Raw genomic sequence first — 16,441 nt, forward strand, 5'->3', positions numbered from 1 at the left:
GATAATTCAATTGATTTTTTCGATTTGAATTGAGTATGGCTTATCTAAATGGTTACGGATAGAATATCTGTGTAAATTATCAATCAACTCAAAACCTATTAATATTTTCAAAATCTAAATTTGTTCTAAATTTGATTCAAATTTATTCTTAACTATCCGAACTCATTCTAAACGCAATTATTAATACTTAAAAAATATTTGAACCCATTTAAATTTATATATTTTAATTAATAATATACATAAAAATTATTTTTTTATTAATAATTTATATTTTAAAAATATAATGATTTCATAAAATATTTAAATTTTATTTTATTTAAAATAAAACTTATAAAAATTTATAAATATTATTATAAAAATATATATTTTATATTGAATTAAGTATTATATAAATAGATTTGGTAAATAAATATTTAACATGTAAAATTTAAAACTTATAAAAATTTATAAATATTATTATGAATGACATATATTTTATATTGAATTAAATATTATATAAATAATTTTAATAATAAATATCTAATATATAAAATTAAAATTTATAAAAAATATATAAATATTATTATAAAAAATATATATTTTACATTAAATTAAATATTATATAAATTAATTAGGTAACGTATAAAATTCAAATCTAATTTGAAATATTATTTGAACCCGTTTCTAAGTCAAATATATACTATACAGGTTCTATTAGAATTCGATAACTTGGTGATGGATAGACACTCGCAAAAAACCAACCCTACTCATCCCCACTTATCCATGACCATTCCTACATATAATTGAGTAAACCTGTTTAAAATGGTAAATATGGGGACCGCTGTTCCAAGTCCAACCACGGGCTTGCGTGTTGGATTTTGCAAATGAAAAGGCCATGGGCGCCAAATTTTTTCATATTCCCGCTCATTTCGTCTTTTGTAATAGTTATGTGGATTATATTTGAAATGAGATAGAAACATATACCCATTTGGCAGCTTAGACGAGTTTTGGGTATTTGTTTCAACTTGTGTGTTCGATTAAATAAATAGTGTCTTCGCTTTGATCTCAGGTCTCTTTCTCTACTCTTTACTGGGTTATATTTGTGCTTCTACTTCCAAATATTGGAAAGAAAACACACCAACACAATAATAGTAAAAGGAGGATTGTGTTCAATTGAAAAAATAATGGGATCTTCAGCGCTATTGGATTCACCACTCTCCAATGCTTCCGACTCGGAATCAGGTACTGAGAAATTTACTTAATTTATCTATCTATTAAATTTGAAACTGTCAATTAGGTTATCAATTGAAACCTGAAAATTCTCTCTCTTTCTAATGATCTGTTCATCAGGTTAGTGTCAATTGATTATGAATTGAAACCTGAAAAAATAGTCAAGAGCTGTATATGGTGGTCGTGTGCAACGCTTTAATCCACTTGGTACAAACTGGTTTCACAAGGTGCACTTGGCACTCTTGGTGGGATTAGTAAAAGTAAATTGAGCTCATAGTTAATTCCTCAAAAGTTACTTTCTATGGGCAAGATAATTCACAACAAAATAAATATTTTGGAGTTTCATTCATGCGATGTGCTGGTTTGCTGATGTTGTATTTGATGATCTTCCTATTTTATCAGTAACATATGGGATCCTCATCTAGTTTTGCAGTTGTATGCTAATTCTAGACTAGAAATGCACGAGAAGAATTTGTGGGAATAGTTGAAGCTCAATTCTCAATGTCATATGTTTTTGATAGGATAATTATGCTTGTTTGGTCGTTGCCCAAATTTTCTTAATCCTTTCTACATTTATTTTTTATTACTTATATGTAATTTTTCTGACTTTTTTTGGGGGCTATTAGATAATTTCGGACATCTTCAAAAGTGAACTCATAATGTTCGTATAATTGCTTCTGTTGTGTAGCTTTCCCTTTTGGTCTCTTATTTCAGTACTTTGGTTGTCTCAGCATCCTTTTGAAATTGAACTTCCTAGTATGCTGCCTCATTGGACTTGTATTTGGTAATAGGAATGAAGAAGACCAAAGGAAAACCAAAATCCTCGGTTTCTAAGGAAAGCAAGGAACTAAAAAACAACGCGAAAAGAAGAAAGCAAACTTCTTCTCACAGGATTGAAGAGCCTGCTGTCTCCCAAAAAAGGCCAAAGCGAGCTGCTGCATGCACAGATTTCAAGGAGAAATTGGTACCTTTGTCTGAAAAGTCTTCCGTTCTTGAATCAAAGAATGAACAATTTGCAGATGAAGAGATTATAGCTATTCACCTCACACATGAACAAGAAGAAGGTCGTCCAAATAGGAGACTAACTGATTTTGTTGTGCATGATGCAAATGGCATGCCACGCCCCCTTGAGATGATTGAAGTTGATGATATGTTTATATCTGGTCTTATATTGCCTCTTGAGGGGAGTCCTGAGCAGGAAAAGGAAAATGTATTAGATGTGAAGGCTTTGGAAGGATAGAAGGGTGGAGCATATCTGGTTATGAAGATGGCTCTCCAGTTGTATGGCTTACAACAGATATTGCTGATTATGATTGCCTAAGACCTGCAAGTAGCTACAAGAAGTTCTATGATCGTTTCTTTGAGAAGGCTTACACTTGTATAGAGGTGTACAAGAAACTATCAAAATCTTCTGGAGGGAATCCTGATATCACTCTTGATGAGTTGCTTGCAGGGGTTGTTCGATCAATGACTGGACGCAAGTGTTTTTCAGGTGCAGCATCCATTAAGGATTTTGTCATTTCTCATGGTGAATTCATTTATAATCAACTAATAGGATTAGATGACACATCAAAGAAGAATGACCAGAAATTTGCAGACTTGCCTGTTCTTCTTGCCTTGAAAGACAAGAGTCGCAAGCATGGAAATTATGTACTGGCAAAAGCAGCAAGCTCTTGTGGGAATTTGACAATATGTCCAAAAGTTGGAGGCACAGAGTCAACTATGTTACTATCTAATTCATCCTCCAGTGGAGCTGAGGAGGATGAAGATGCAAAACTAGCGAGACTATTGCAAGAAGAAGAGTATTGGCAATCTACAAAGAAGCAAAAGAAAAGTAAGGGTTCAGCTTCATCATCAAATACAATCTACATAAAAATCAATGAAGATGAGATTGCTAACGACTACCCTTTGCCTGCATTTTACTCACATTCTGATGAAGAAACTGATGAATATGTAGCTATTGACAGTGATGAGCATATCATGGTTGACCCTGATGATCTTCCAAAAAGAATGCTCCATAATTGGTCGCTTTACAATTCTGATTCAAGATTGATTTCGTTGGAGCTTCTTCCCATGAAACCATGTGAAGATATAGATGTCACCATCTTTGGGTCAGGAAGGATGACTGAAGATGATGGAAGTGGGTTCCATCTTGAAAATGATCCTGATCAGTCTTCCTCAGGGGGTTCAGGGGCACAGGATGATGTGGGTTTGCCAATTTTTTTGAGTGCAATAAAGGAGTGGATGATAGAATTTGGTTCTTCAGTGGTTTTCATATCTATCCGAACAGACATGGCCTGGTATTGTGCATGTTCTCTCACATTGTAAATAAGCAATGGCTTTTTTTATGAATTAGTCATGAATTGTTTCTGATGGTGTTAAGTATATGATTCTTGTTTCTTTCTTCAGGTATAGACTTGGAAAGCCACAAATAAATATTCTCCATGGTATAAGCCAGTTCTGAAAACAGCCAAACTTGCAAGAAGCATCATTACATTGTTGAAAGAACAAAGTCGAGTGTCACGGCTTTCTTTTGCAGATGTAATCAGGAAAATATCTGAGTTCAAAAAGGATGATCATGGTTACATTTCTCATGATCCAGCAGCTGTTGAGAGATATGTGGTTGTGCATGGGCAAATAATACTGCAGCTTTTTGCTGAATTTCCTGATGAAAAGATAAAGAAATGCGCATTTGTGGTTGGTCTTACAAATAAGATGGAGGAGAGACATCATACCAAATGGGTGGTGAAAAAAAAACACATTATGCAGAAGAGTCTACCCAATTTAAATCCCCGAGCAGCAATGGGCCCTATAGGCCTTATGGTGTCCAAGAGGAAGGTTATGCAGGCAACGACAACAAGGCTTATTAACAGAATTTGGGGGGAATATTACTCTAATTACTCACCAGAGGATACGAAAGAGGGAACTAATTGTGAAGCAAAAGAGGAGGATTGCATTGAGGAGCAAGAGGAAAATGAAGATGATGCTGAAGAGGAGAATCTATTAATTTCAGAGAATACACAAAAGCCTTGCTTGGTGTCATCACGAACCAAATCATACTCTTCAAGGGATAAAGTACAATGGGATGGGAATCCTGTAGGCATAACGCATTCTGGTGGAGCTATTTATAAGAGCGCTATTGTTCGTGGCGAGGTGATTGCTGTGGGAGGTGCTGTCTTAGTGGAGGTTGATGAATCAAATGAACTTCCTCTGATCTATTTTGTAGAGTACATGTTTGAAACATCAGATGGAAGCAAAATGTTTCATGGGAGAATGATGCAGCAGGGACATCAGACAGTTCTGGGCAATGCAGCCAATGAGAGAGAGGTTTTCTTGAGAAATGAATGCATGAATTATGACTTGCAGGATGTCAAACAGGCAATTGTGGTGGAACTTCGCAAAACGCCTTGGGGACATCGTCACAGGAAAGATAATGCCAATACTGATAGAATTGATAGAGCAAGAGCAGAAGACAGGAAAAGGAAAGGATTGCCTCTGGAATATTACTGTAGAAGTTTGTATTGGCCAGATAGAGGTGCTTTTTTCAGTCTCACCCATGATACAATGGGTCTTGGATCTGGTGTCTGCCACTCTTGCAAAATAAAGGAAGCTGAAATGGAAAAGGACATTTTCAAAGTTAATTCTTCTATGACTCGATTTGTACTATTAGGGATTGAGTATTCTGTTAATGATTTTGTCTATGCAAGTCCATATCACTTCACCATCGAAAGGGAGACTGAAACTTTTAAGGGTGGAAGGAATGTTGGGTTGAAGGCTTATGTTGTGTGTCAGTTGCTGGAGATCATTGTCCAAAAGGAACCACAACGAGCTGAAGCAAGATTCACCCAGGTCAAGGTCCGCAGATTTTTCAGACCAGAAGACGTCTCATCTGAGAAGGCATATTGTTCTGATATTCGTGAGGTAAAACTCCTTTTAATGATTTTATGGTGTAATTGACTAATTATGTTACTGTTATGATTAAGGAATAGAGTAGTTAGTGGATTAGACCAGCAGTAAAATTGGAAGATTCTATAGTAGTAGTCAATTGTAATTACTCTCTTCAGTTGTAACTGCAGATAGCAGTTATAGGATAAAAGTATAAATAAGAACTTACTTGTAAAGAGAAGTCTATCCAAGATTATTAATAATAAAAAAGATCTCTTTCTTTCCATCCAAAAAAAAAAAAAAATCTCTTCTATCTATTTTCTCTCTATTTCTGTTCTCTCCTCTTCTCTAATTCTCTCAAAATCTTCTCCCCTTTCAGTTTCTTTTCTCAAGCCAGTCTACTTCTATCTCTCTCCCTATTTCTTTGTTTCACTAAGTTGTGTAGGTCTGATGTGTAACATTTATCTTCCTAGCTTTTCTGTCATCATACTTTGCCTTACAATTAACATATATAAATTTCGGTAGCCCACAAGTTCAGTTGTCTAAAAAGTCTATGGCTTAAAATTTCAGATTTATTACAGTGAGGATATGCATCTTTTACCTGCTGAGGCTATCGAAGGGAAATGTGAAGTCAGAAAGAAAAATGATATTCCTACCTGTAGTGCTGTCGCAATCTTTGATCATATTTTCTTTTGTGAGCATCTTTATGATCCTTCCACAGGGTCCCTCAAGCAGGTAACTTGTGATTTGCTAAATATTTTGATCAACTCATAGAAAAAGCATTAATTTAGTTAAGTTAGAACCACTTCTCATCTGTGAATTGGTTTCCTTAACCATCATGTCCTGCATAAAAAGACTGCTTCAGTAAGATACAAATAATCTTCCAATCTCTTTCGTGAGTAGTTACCAGCTAATATCAAAATGAGGTACTCAATTGGGACTGCAGAAAGTGATGCTGCATCTAGGAAGAGGAAGGGCAAGTGCAAAGAGGGAGAGGATGAAGTTGAAAGAGAAAGAAAAGCATCTCAAGAGAGAAGGTTGGCCACATTGGATATTTTTGCTGGTTGTGGTGGCTTGTCAGAGGGATTGCAGCATGCAGGTGACTTTCCTTATCTCCTTGTATTTGTCAAACTGAGTAATATGATTGACTATTTGCTGCTTTCAACATTGCAGGCATCTCATCAACCAAGTGGGCCATTGAATATGAAGAACCTGCTGGAGAAGCATTCAAGCTCAATAATCCAACGTCTCTAGTGTTTATTAATAATTGCAATGTGATCCTTAGGTAAATGATTTTCTGGTAATTTTAACTCTTTTCCTGCCCTTGCTGTAAATTTTGGTTGATAGCTTTTGGGTTGTATTGCAGGGCTGCAATGGAGAAGTGTGGTGATGCATATGAATGTATCTCAACCACCGAGGCCATAGAGTTGGCTGCATCACTTGATAAGAAAGTAATCAATGATTTGCCTGTACCAGGACAGGTTGATTTCATCAATGGAGGGCCTCCATGTCAAGTATGTACAAATTCTGGCTTTTTTAAATCAACTAAATGTCCTATTATAGAAGGATTACAAAAAGGAAAGAGATCTTTCTTTTCAGGGTTTCTCGGAATGAATAGGTTTAGTCAAAGCACTTGGAGTAAAGTTCAATGTGAGATGATTTTAGCATTTTTATCCTTTGTTGACTACTTCCGACCCAAGTATTTCCTCCTGGAGAATGTGAGGAACTTTGTGTCATTTAATAAAGGACAAACTTTTCGTTTGACTTTGGCTTCACTCCTTGAGATGGGTTATCAGGTAGATGTTACTGGGCATAAAATTATTATGTATTTCGAAGCATTATTGTGTTACAATTATTCTTGCATTTATACTTGTGTAACTTATTTTGCTTAGGTGAGGTTTGGCATATTGGAAGCTGGAGCATATGGAGTTTCTCAGTCACGAAAACGAGTATTCATATGGGCTGCCTCCCCTGATGAGATTCTTCCTGAGTGGCCAGAACCGATGCATGTCTTTGCTGCTCCAGAGTTAAAAGTCATGTTGTCAGAAAATTTACATTATGCTGCTGTTCGAAGTACCGCTAGTGGAGCCCCTTTCCGTGCAATAACTGTCAGAGATACCATTGGTGATCTCCCAGCTGTTGGAAATGGTGCCTCTAAGACGATTTTGGAGGTATATGAGATAATAAAATACTCTTTCCGTTCACTTTTATTTGTCGTTTAAGGTTTTTGCACGCTAATTAAGAAAATTAAATCACCTAAATTATAATTAAATACATCTTGATTTGACTAAATTATCTTTTATCTTACCTAATTAAAAGAGAGGTAATAACGTGAGTTTTGAAAAATTGTATAACTGGTTATTATATTTAGCAGAAATAAGGGTAAAATTAAAAAAAAATTAATTAATGCTCTTTAATTTTCTCAAAATGACATAATTTTGAACAAAACAACTTCTAAAAAATGATAGAGAAAAGTAGACGGAGGTAGTATGTATTTGAAAATCCTTAACACCAATTAATATGCAGGTCACATCATTTTCAATCTTTTGTTTTGCAGTATAAAAATGATCCTATCTCATGGTTTCAAAAGAAAATTCGTGGAGAAACAGCTGTTTTGACAGACCATATATCAAAAGAAATGAATGAGCTGAATCTTATTAGGTGTCAGAAAATTCCAAAACAGCCAGGTTCTGATTGGCGTGACCTTCCAGATGAAAAGGTATGAATGTACAATTTGATTTCTTGAGTAGATGCTACACATCTTCCTAGTCTTTATATTGGGATCACCTGAATTTTTTATAGATGTGATTTTTTTAATTTTATGACGTGCAGATTAAGTTGTCTACTGGGCAAGTGGTTGATTTGATTCCATGGTGCCTGCCAAACACAGCTAAGCGGCATAATCAGTGGAAGGGGCTTTTTGGGAGGTTGGATTGGGAAGGGAACTTCCCAACTTCAATAACAGATCCTCAACCGATGGGTAAGGTGGGGATGTGCTTTCATCCTGAGCAGGACAGGATTCTTACAGTTCGTGAATGTGCTCGATCTCAAGTAAGTTGTCCAACTTTCTCAGCATGTTTGGTCAATTTTTTTATTAAGCCACTAGAGATTTGCATTGAAATAGGCAGCAAAAGGCTGCACTTGCAACTGATTTCTTGCCCTTTTAGAAATTTGTTTATGCAAACCTCCTGATCGATCCTAAGTGGCTTATTTGTTCTCCCTTTCTGTGGTATCGTTAGCTAGCCAATGATGACCGCAAAGGGTCATTAATGGTTTCTCATGAATATGTTAAGTTGGTAATTTTTTTCGTCTTTTTTTCTGAACTATGTTTTATCAGGGATTTCCCGATAGCTACAAGTTTGCTGGTAACATCCAACATAAACATCGGCAAATTGGAAATGCTGTTCCCCCACCATTGGCATATGCATTGGGGACTAAGCTCAAGGAGGCAATGAACAAGAAGGCCAAATAGTGAGAATGGCTCCTACAACTCGGCCAATCATTACTGTAGAAATCTTTAGTCGTTTTGACCTTAAGAGAAATGCTCCCTTTATTGCTTGGTACAGAAAAAAACAAATTTGATTTCCCTTCAATTTTGGGAAACAGTTGGTTCTACCGGCCTTTATTCAGCGTTCGGGTTCAAAATTTTTGCTCCAGTCTTCACTTTAAAGGTATTTTTAATAAATTTGATTTCAATTAGAGAATAAATATAGTAAGAAAAATATATTTAATAATTATAAATTTGAAATCAAACTGTATGGTTTGATAAGTACATATATTTAATTTTGCAATGAATTTTTTTCTCTCGTCTCTATATATGTTAATGATAACAAATTTCATATTGTTAACATTTTTATTGTACATTTTTAATAAATTTATAAATTAAAATATTTTATTGATGCAAAAGAATTTATTTGAAAAAAGCAATAATTAATAAAAACATCTAAAAACCTTCTTTTAATTTTATCCTTTTTTTTAATTTAGTTAATTTTAGTTCTATATTTATTTAAATAAATGTAAATTTTTTATTGAAATAAATATTTAATTTTTAATAATAATAATTTTTGCTTATCTATTATTCTCCCTCCTTCACCCCCACCCCACACCCATGCAGTACATATATTATAAGTTTGTTAATATTTAAAACAATTAAAAAAAATTAGTGAAAGTCAGATTCTATATTTATGATTTTTTTTATTAATTTTATTATAATAAATTAAATAATTTTTAATGAATTAATAGTCTTTATGTGATTAAAATGATAGAATTATTATATTAAGAATTATATAAAACAATATTAAAGATTTAATTTACACTAATTATTGTAATATTAGAAATTAAAAATTTTAGTGATTTAGTGATGAGCATTCCGTTGCCAAAAGTATTAGTGACGAACTTGTCGCTAAAAGACAATACAACATACATAAACCTCATTGAAAGTATTAGCGATGGATACTGTTAGGGATGTGCAGTTTTCGGTTTAAATCGAAAAATCGAATCAAATCGATTAATTCGGTTCAATCAGTTTAATTTTAAAATTTAATCGGTTCGGTTTATAATTTTGATAATTTCGGATTAATTGGTTCGGTTCGGTTATTTTCATAAAAAAGTCAAAAAAACCGAATCGAATCGAAATTATTAATATATATAGGAAATAAAAAAAATCGAACCAAATGGAATCGAACTGAATTGAATCGAACTGAAATCAAAGAAAACCGAATTGAACCTTAAGGTTTTTGAGTTTTGATTTCTAATTTTTTTTGTTTTTATGCTTTTATTATTTAGATTTAATGTTAAAAATATGAAATTTTATAAATTTCGGTTTGATCGGTTTAAAATCGAACCGAATTAAAATTTATTGATTCGATTCGGTTCGATTTTCTCTTATCAATCGGTTCAGTTCGGTTTTTAAAATTTTTAATTTTCAATTTTCGATTTTATCGATTCGGTTCGGTTCGGAACCGAACCGACCGTTTGCACACCCCTAGATACTGTATCGCTTAAAGGTACTAGTGACAGAGTCTTCATCACTAACTTGTTTTAATGTGTTACATGTAGTTTATAGTCATTATACATCTTAGTGATTTATTAATGTGTTACACGTAGTTTATAGTCGTTATACATCTTAGTGATTTAACTTTTTATATATAATTTTTTGTTACCTTTTTGTATATAATATAATATTACTATAATATATTAATTTTAATAGTCAGTTAAACTCCATCATTCATTGTTAAAATAAATTATTATAATCATATTTTATTCTTAATGAAAGTTGGTTTACTTTTAATTTTTTTTTATTTAAATACAAAATTAATCTAATCAATCAAATTAAATATTTTTTAAATAATAATATATTTCTATACTACTTTTTAGCCGATCAAAATAGATGGCAATTTATCATCATCAGATTTAATCATGGATATTTTTGTTGTTAATACCATTTTTCTCTCCTCTTCCTACTTTTATATATATATATATATATATATATATATATATATATATATATATATATATATATATATATAATATTTAATCCCATTTATTTATATAAATGTCTAAATTATATATATATTTTTTATAAATTTTTAAATTATATTTGAATAGTTAACTACAATCTACATAAACATATATAAAAAATCCCTTCAAACAAGGAAAGTTGAAATTCATAGTAATACTAAAATTTTCAAATGACTACGTTTAACTATTTTATTAGAAAGTGGTTAATGTGAATAATTAATTTTTTCAAAATTTTTTAAGTGACAATAATTAATAGAAAAATTTTCAAATAATTCATGTTTAATTAGTTTAATTATTTTATTAAGAAGTGATTAATTTGAATAATATTTTCTTTATTTAAATTAGTCAAATAATTATTGAATTTTTTTTATAAATTAACAAATTTTCTGTAAAAATTTTTGAAGTGACGATAAAATAAATTAACAACCTTTTTCTTAATAAAAAAAAGTTTGAAAATCTTAAAATTTATAAAAAATTTCACGCAAAAAAACCCTTTTTAATATAATAAAATCAAAATTTGTATTTTACCATTAATTTGCGATTGAGTCGGATGAATTGAATAAAGAGTAGTGAATAATAATTGAGTACATTGAATAAGAATATTTACGTTTGTACCAAAATAATTAACTTTATTTATTAATTATTTTCAGGCTTAGGATTAATTAAATTAGTTTTTGGTAAAATTAATTTAATTAATTTTATTTTATTCGTTTAATTAATTAAAGGCATGAGGTAAGTTAGTTAATAAATAGAAGAGAGATAAATATCAGGAGAAGTTATCAAGTATGGGTGGTTAGCTAAGAAAGCAATTAACGGAGGTTGTGAGAAGTTTAAAGAAGTTATAAGTAGTGGGCAGATAACTCCAAAAATTGCATAATGTGAATGTGACCTTTTAGATTCTTCCAGGCACCAGTAAGGAGGACTACAAATGTTAGATGAATAGCAATATGAAAAGCTAGAATAACTCAATCCAACAACATATTTAAACTCCAATAGTCTATTTATCCTATAATTTATTAACATTTAATTTTTCAATTATTGCATTTAATTTCCAAAAGCATTGTATTTACTTTTCTCAAGCCTTGTATTTACTGTTCAAGCAATCAGACCATCCTTTTCATTCAATTACCTATAAGATTGATGAAGTTGCATACCGTAGAGTTAGTTTTCACAATCATTTTTATTTTATAAGTTAGAACGTAATTTAGGTGATATACTCTATATTTGGCACGCCCACATTTCCTTAGCTGTCAGCTAGCAAAATTGTTTTTTAAGGAAATAATTTTGGCACTCCCAATGGGACAAATCTCATGTTCATCATCGTTTGCATTATTGAAAAGGTGTCAACATGCCTCCGAAAATCAGAAGCTTGCTTGGCAAGGATGCCACCATCTCCCACGATATGGAAAGGAGTCTTACTGCAACTAGTTAGAATGTTCAAGTTCCCCCTTATGATGGAGCATTTTGAGAGGAGGCTAACTTCTCAATGAGAGGACATTCAGAATGTTGAATCAGCAGAGGATGTACATACCTCAGTGACTGATCCTAGTTAGATTCAAGGTGGATCACTAGTCATTTATGCTATTGAGAATCTTAAAGGAAAAGTAGTGTCTACCATTATTGACGTCTTGAAGAAGGACATCAGAATGTGGATGGGAAATCTTAACAGCACAATGGAAAAGATTTTGCATGTTTTCTTAGAGAAATTTAATCTACTAATTCTAGTACTATCTAATAGTCAAATCTCTAGGGCAGTGGAATTTGACAAGGCATTTAGAGGAGCTAGGGAGCTCGGGGGTAATCTCAGCCATGAACTCCTCATGGCAGTGCTAATGGAAGCCATGCTAACAGTGAAGAAAGGTATCAGCCGCCTTATAGAAGAGAAGAGTAGGTGGTTAGCTAGCCAAGAACACCAGTTCAATTCGGTCGTCCTAATAGCAGGATTGTTACTCCCACACAAATTCTTAGTAACACTAATCCAGTAACTCACCCTGGTGTCTATGATGTAGAGGCTATCATGGCCTAGCTTTTGGGCTGGACTGACATTAGGACTTGGGTCAGCATAAGGGCCCCAAAGCTTGTAGTAGGTCTACATAACTATAACACAACAACCAAAGTCAAAATGGAGGGCCCAACTTAAGAAAATAAAGGGACAGAGTCTAGCTATAAAATAGACAATCCAACAAGGAGAAAAACTCACCCGACCTATAACATGATAAAATCCATAAATTAGGGAGCTCAGCTCACCCTTTTAAACCACAATTATATCCAATATCATAATGGGAGCTCAGCTCACACTAAAATGCAATATTACAAATACATACTAAGTATAACAAATTAGTTTTACATCACAAGGACATCTAAAACAATCACTGTGAAGTTTACTTAAATCCAAGTGCAGGGGGCCAACAAGATCAACTCAAAGCTGTGCCTCACCCCGACTTTACCACATCCATAAGGATCAAGTCCCAGCGAGATAATCTCAAGCTGCATTTACCCATCCAATTTATATCCATGATATACCCCCCCTACGCACAACTCTAAATTATCCTTAGGCGATAACCACAAATGATTAATAGGAAATAAATATGTACTAATAAAGTGCTCTTATATATTTAATTACTTATGCATATATGTTAATGTGGATGCATGAACATGTCAATGACAATTAAATAATAATATTAAAATTATAAATATAATCAATATCCAACTGACAGTATGAACCAACTCCTATTGATTCTACTGGGAAAAAGATGATGGTTGTAACGACCTAGCTAGGGGGTCATTACCGACGCTAGGGATTGGGTTAGCTTAAGGCCATCGAAACCGTAGCAAGCTTAAAGACCTATTAAACATGAACATATCCCTAAATTTAACAATCCAAGCATACTCCAAACCATTACACTTTAGTTTTCTCATTCATAAATTAACATAAAATTGGTTTAGAATTTGAACCTTTCACACAATAAATCACTAAAGTTTAATTAGCTCATACATTCATATTTACCTGAGGAGTTAGCTTAGATTTCAGACATACATAATTACATCACTTATGTTTAAGATAAAACATCTATCAAAACTTGAATATCAGCACAGTAACTATTCCTTTACATATTACACGTCCATTAATCATATGACATACATATAAACACTCTACAACTACTCCTGCTACTCAAGTGCCAAAGGACTCTTCTATTTTTGCACTTCTGCACTTAGGGTTAGGGGAAAAGGGGTGAGCTCACATAAGCTCAGTGAGTAAATTAACCAATAACATTTACTTATATCATTCATTTCATATATATGCAATGCATCATCCTAATGAGTTTTCACATCATAAACATTCCACATAAAATGGACTTGCAACCAGTTATTCCCTAAATCCAATATGCCTGGCTTATACAAAGGCTCCTCAAGACTTTCGCTTAATACATCCAATGTGTTTGGCTCATACAGAGGCTCCTCAGGACTTTTACTTAAAAGTAGTACTCTAGGGGCTTATTAGGTCTCACCTGGTCTTACCACCATAGATCATGCATGATCACATCATAAACATAACATATGCATAATATAGTGGGGAACTAATGGGTCATATAAATTCCATTATGCATCTACAATAATTATGCAAAAATGTAACATATTCGTGCTCTAGATACATACACCCTAGTAAATAATGAAATGATGCATGTGGAAGATCATGAATTACATTTAAAGAATTTACATATATTAGGGTTAGAGTTACTCACCTCTTGTAGCCTATCAACCACCTAACATGAACGGTCGCTGCTTTTAGATCCTTAGCTTCACGAATCCCTGAAGTTTGATCCTATAAAAATTGGAACCTAAAGAGTTATTTGAAGCTCAAGAACTTTATACAAATAACAAACGTCTTATTATAGGCCCTTAAGAATCATAAAATCATGTTTTGGAACCTTAGAACTAAAGTAGAATTAAGGCTGGCAGAACCAAGTTCGACTATCAGAGTTTTGGACTTCAATTGCCAAACCCTTGAACATTGGGTGCCCATTTCGGGCAGTAGCCACTGCGGCTATCGAAGTTTTAGACTTTAGCTGTCAAACCTAGAATTCTCCATATTCTTTCTCAAGAAACTATATGCTTCAGCTGTCGAAATAATGGTGTTCATCAGCCAAACTTGGGAATCTCTAGAATTCCCTAAGAAAAAACTAGTAGAACTTCTCTCCCAAAGTCTCCAAAACATACCACAAAGCTCTAAAACACAATATTTACATATAAGCACATTCCTAAGGCCTAAAACAACTTGAATTCATGCTTAAAGCTTGCTCATTAGAGCTAGGATTCAAGGTTCAAACAATCTTCCATTACAACATAAACAGAAAATCCTTAGGTTTAACAAAGTAAACTAACCATTCTAGGTCTATAAACACTTTAGACTTGACAAAAAGCAAGAAAAACACCCCATTTGACAACAAAATACCAGAACACAACAAGGAAAATCATACTTTCATCCAAAACCTCAACATGCAACACTTTTCCATAAAATCAAAAACTTAAAACCATGCAAAAATCACATGCTATTCAACCCTGCTCTCCTAGGCATAATTTTCTACCAAAATATGTAGGAAATTCAATTGGAAAGAGGAAGAAAATCACATTTCTCCTATGGAACTAGGTAAAGAGATTAGAGAAAATCTTCAAGATCCTTTGAATTCTTGAACTCTTCAACCAATCCAAGACTTTTAGCTTCTTAAAATATCAAAGTAAAAGAATTCAAGGAGAAGAATTCCTGTTGGATGCAATAAAAGTTGAGAGAGAAGAGAAACTTACTTTTCTTTTTAAAATTGACTGAAATGGGCTATTTATACTCTTGTTATTGAGGGGACTTTTGGTTGCTAGAAGCCCTGCTATCGAGGGGATTTTCGATTGCTGGAAGCCCAGTTATCGAGGAAACTTTTGGCTACCAGAGTCCTTTTTGTTCAAATGTGCATTTGAACAATAAAAAGGACTCTGGCTACTAAAAGTCCGTCCTTTGGCTGTTGAAGTTCCTTCTGCCAAAAACACACTTAAAAAACTTTTTTTTTTGTCAAAAACCATTTAAAACATTTTCATTCTTAAATATATTTTTAAATACATCACACATACACTTATTTATACATATACATACACTTTCCACCACTAATCTCCTATCAACAAAACCTTGAATTCTGCTAAAATATTCCATTAATGACAGAAGTTCTGATATTAAAAAATAGTGGGTGTTATAATGGTTGATTCAGATCACCTAAGTAAACACACCAAAGAACTATAAAAAAATAGACCAATAATAATTAATTAAAAGAAACTAAAGACTTCCAAAGTTCAGGTTGAAAATCCGACAAAGTTTTTCTTATACTTGGGACCTAACCTTCCTATAAGAAAACACAATTTATATCTCAACAACCCAAAGGCCTCAGGCTCACAACACAACGCAATGCAATGCCCATTTGGGGATTGCCAAATCTGATTAGCTAGTGTTGTTGCCTAACATCAAATTAGGGGTTGAAAATTCACTATTTTTCAAAAATATCCAATTCACTTTCAAAAATTCTATAAATATTCTTAAAGATCCTTAATAATATTATCTTAGTATTACAACTAAAATTACTGCATTTCATACGCCCATGAATATGTTATTAATTATCAAACTATAGCTCAACTTAAGGCAAAAAGAGCGAATTTGCATAGGGTTACCTATGCTAATGCTGGCACCTGGAACGCATCCATGGCATATGAAAATGGTAGGAATAATTGTAATATTATCCACTTTTGAGGTGGGTCATGGAGCTTGTGCATTAGGACCAAAATTACAGTA

The 16,441-nt window shown here is 33.0% G+C and overlaps 1 pseudogene; it reads left to right on the forward strand.

Annotated features, from left to right (window-relative positions):
* The first annotated feature begins 929 nt into the window (after positions 1 to 929).
* On the forward strand, positions 930 to 8,739 carry LOC131181535 (DNA (cytosine-5)-methyltransferase 1-like; annotated as a pseudogene).
* The last annotated feature ends 7,702 nt before the right edge of the window (positions 8,740 to 16,441 follow it).

The sequence above is a fragment of the Hevea brasiliensis genome, chromosome 7 (assembly GCF_030052815.1).
Source record: "Hevea brasiliensis isolate MT/VB/25A 57/8 chromosome 7, ASM3005281v1, whole genome shotgun sequence".
Lineage (NCBI taxonomy): Eukaryota > Viridiplantae > Streptophyta > Magnoliopsida > Malpighiales > Euphorbiaceae > Hevea > Hevea brasiliensis.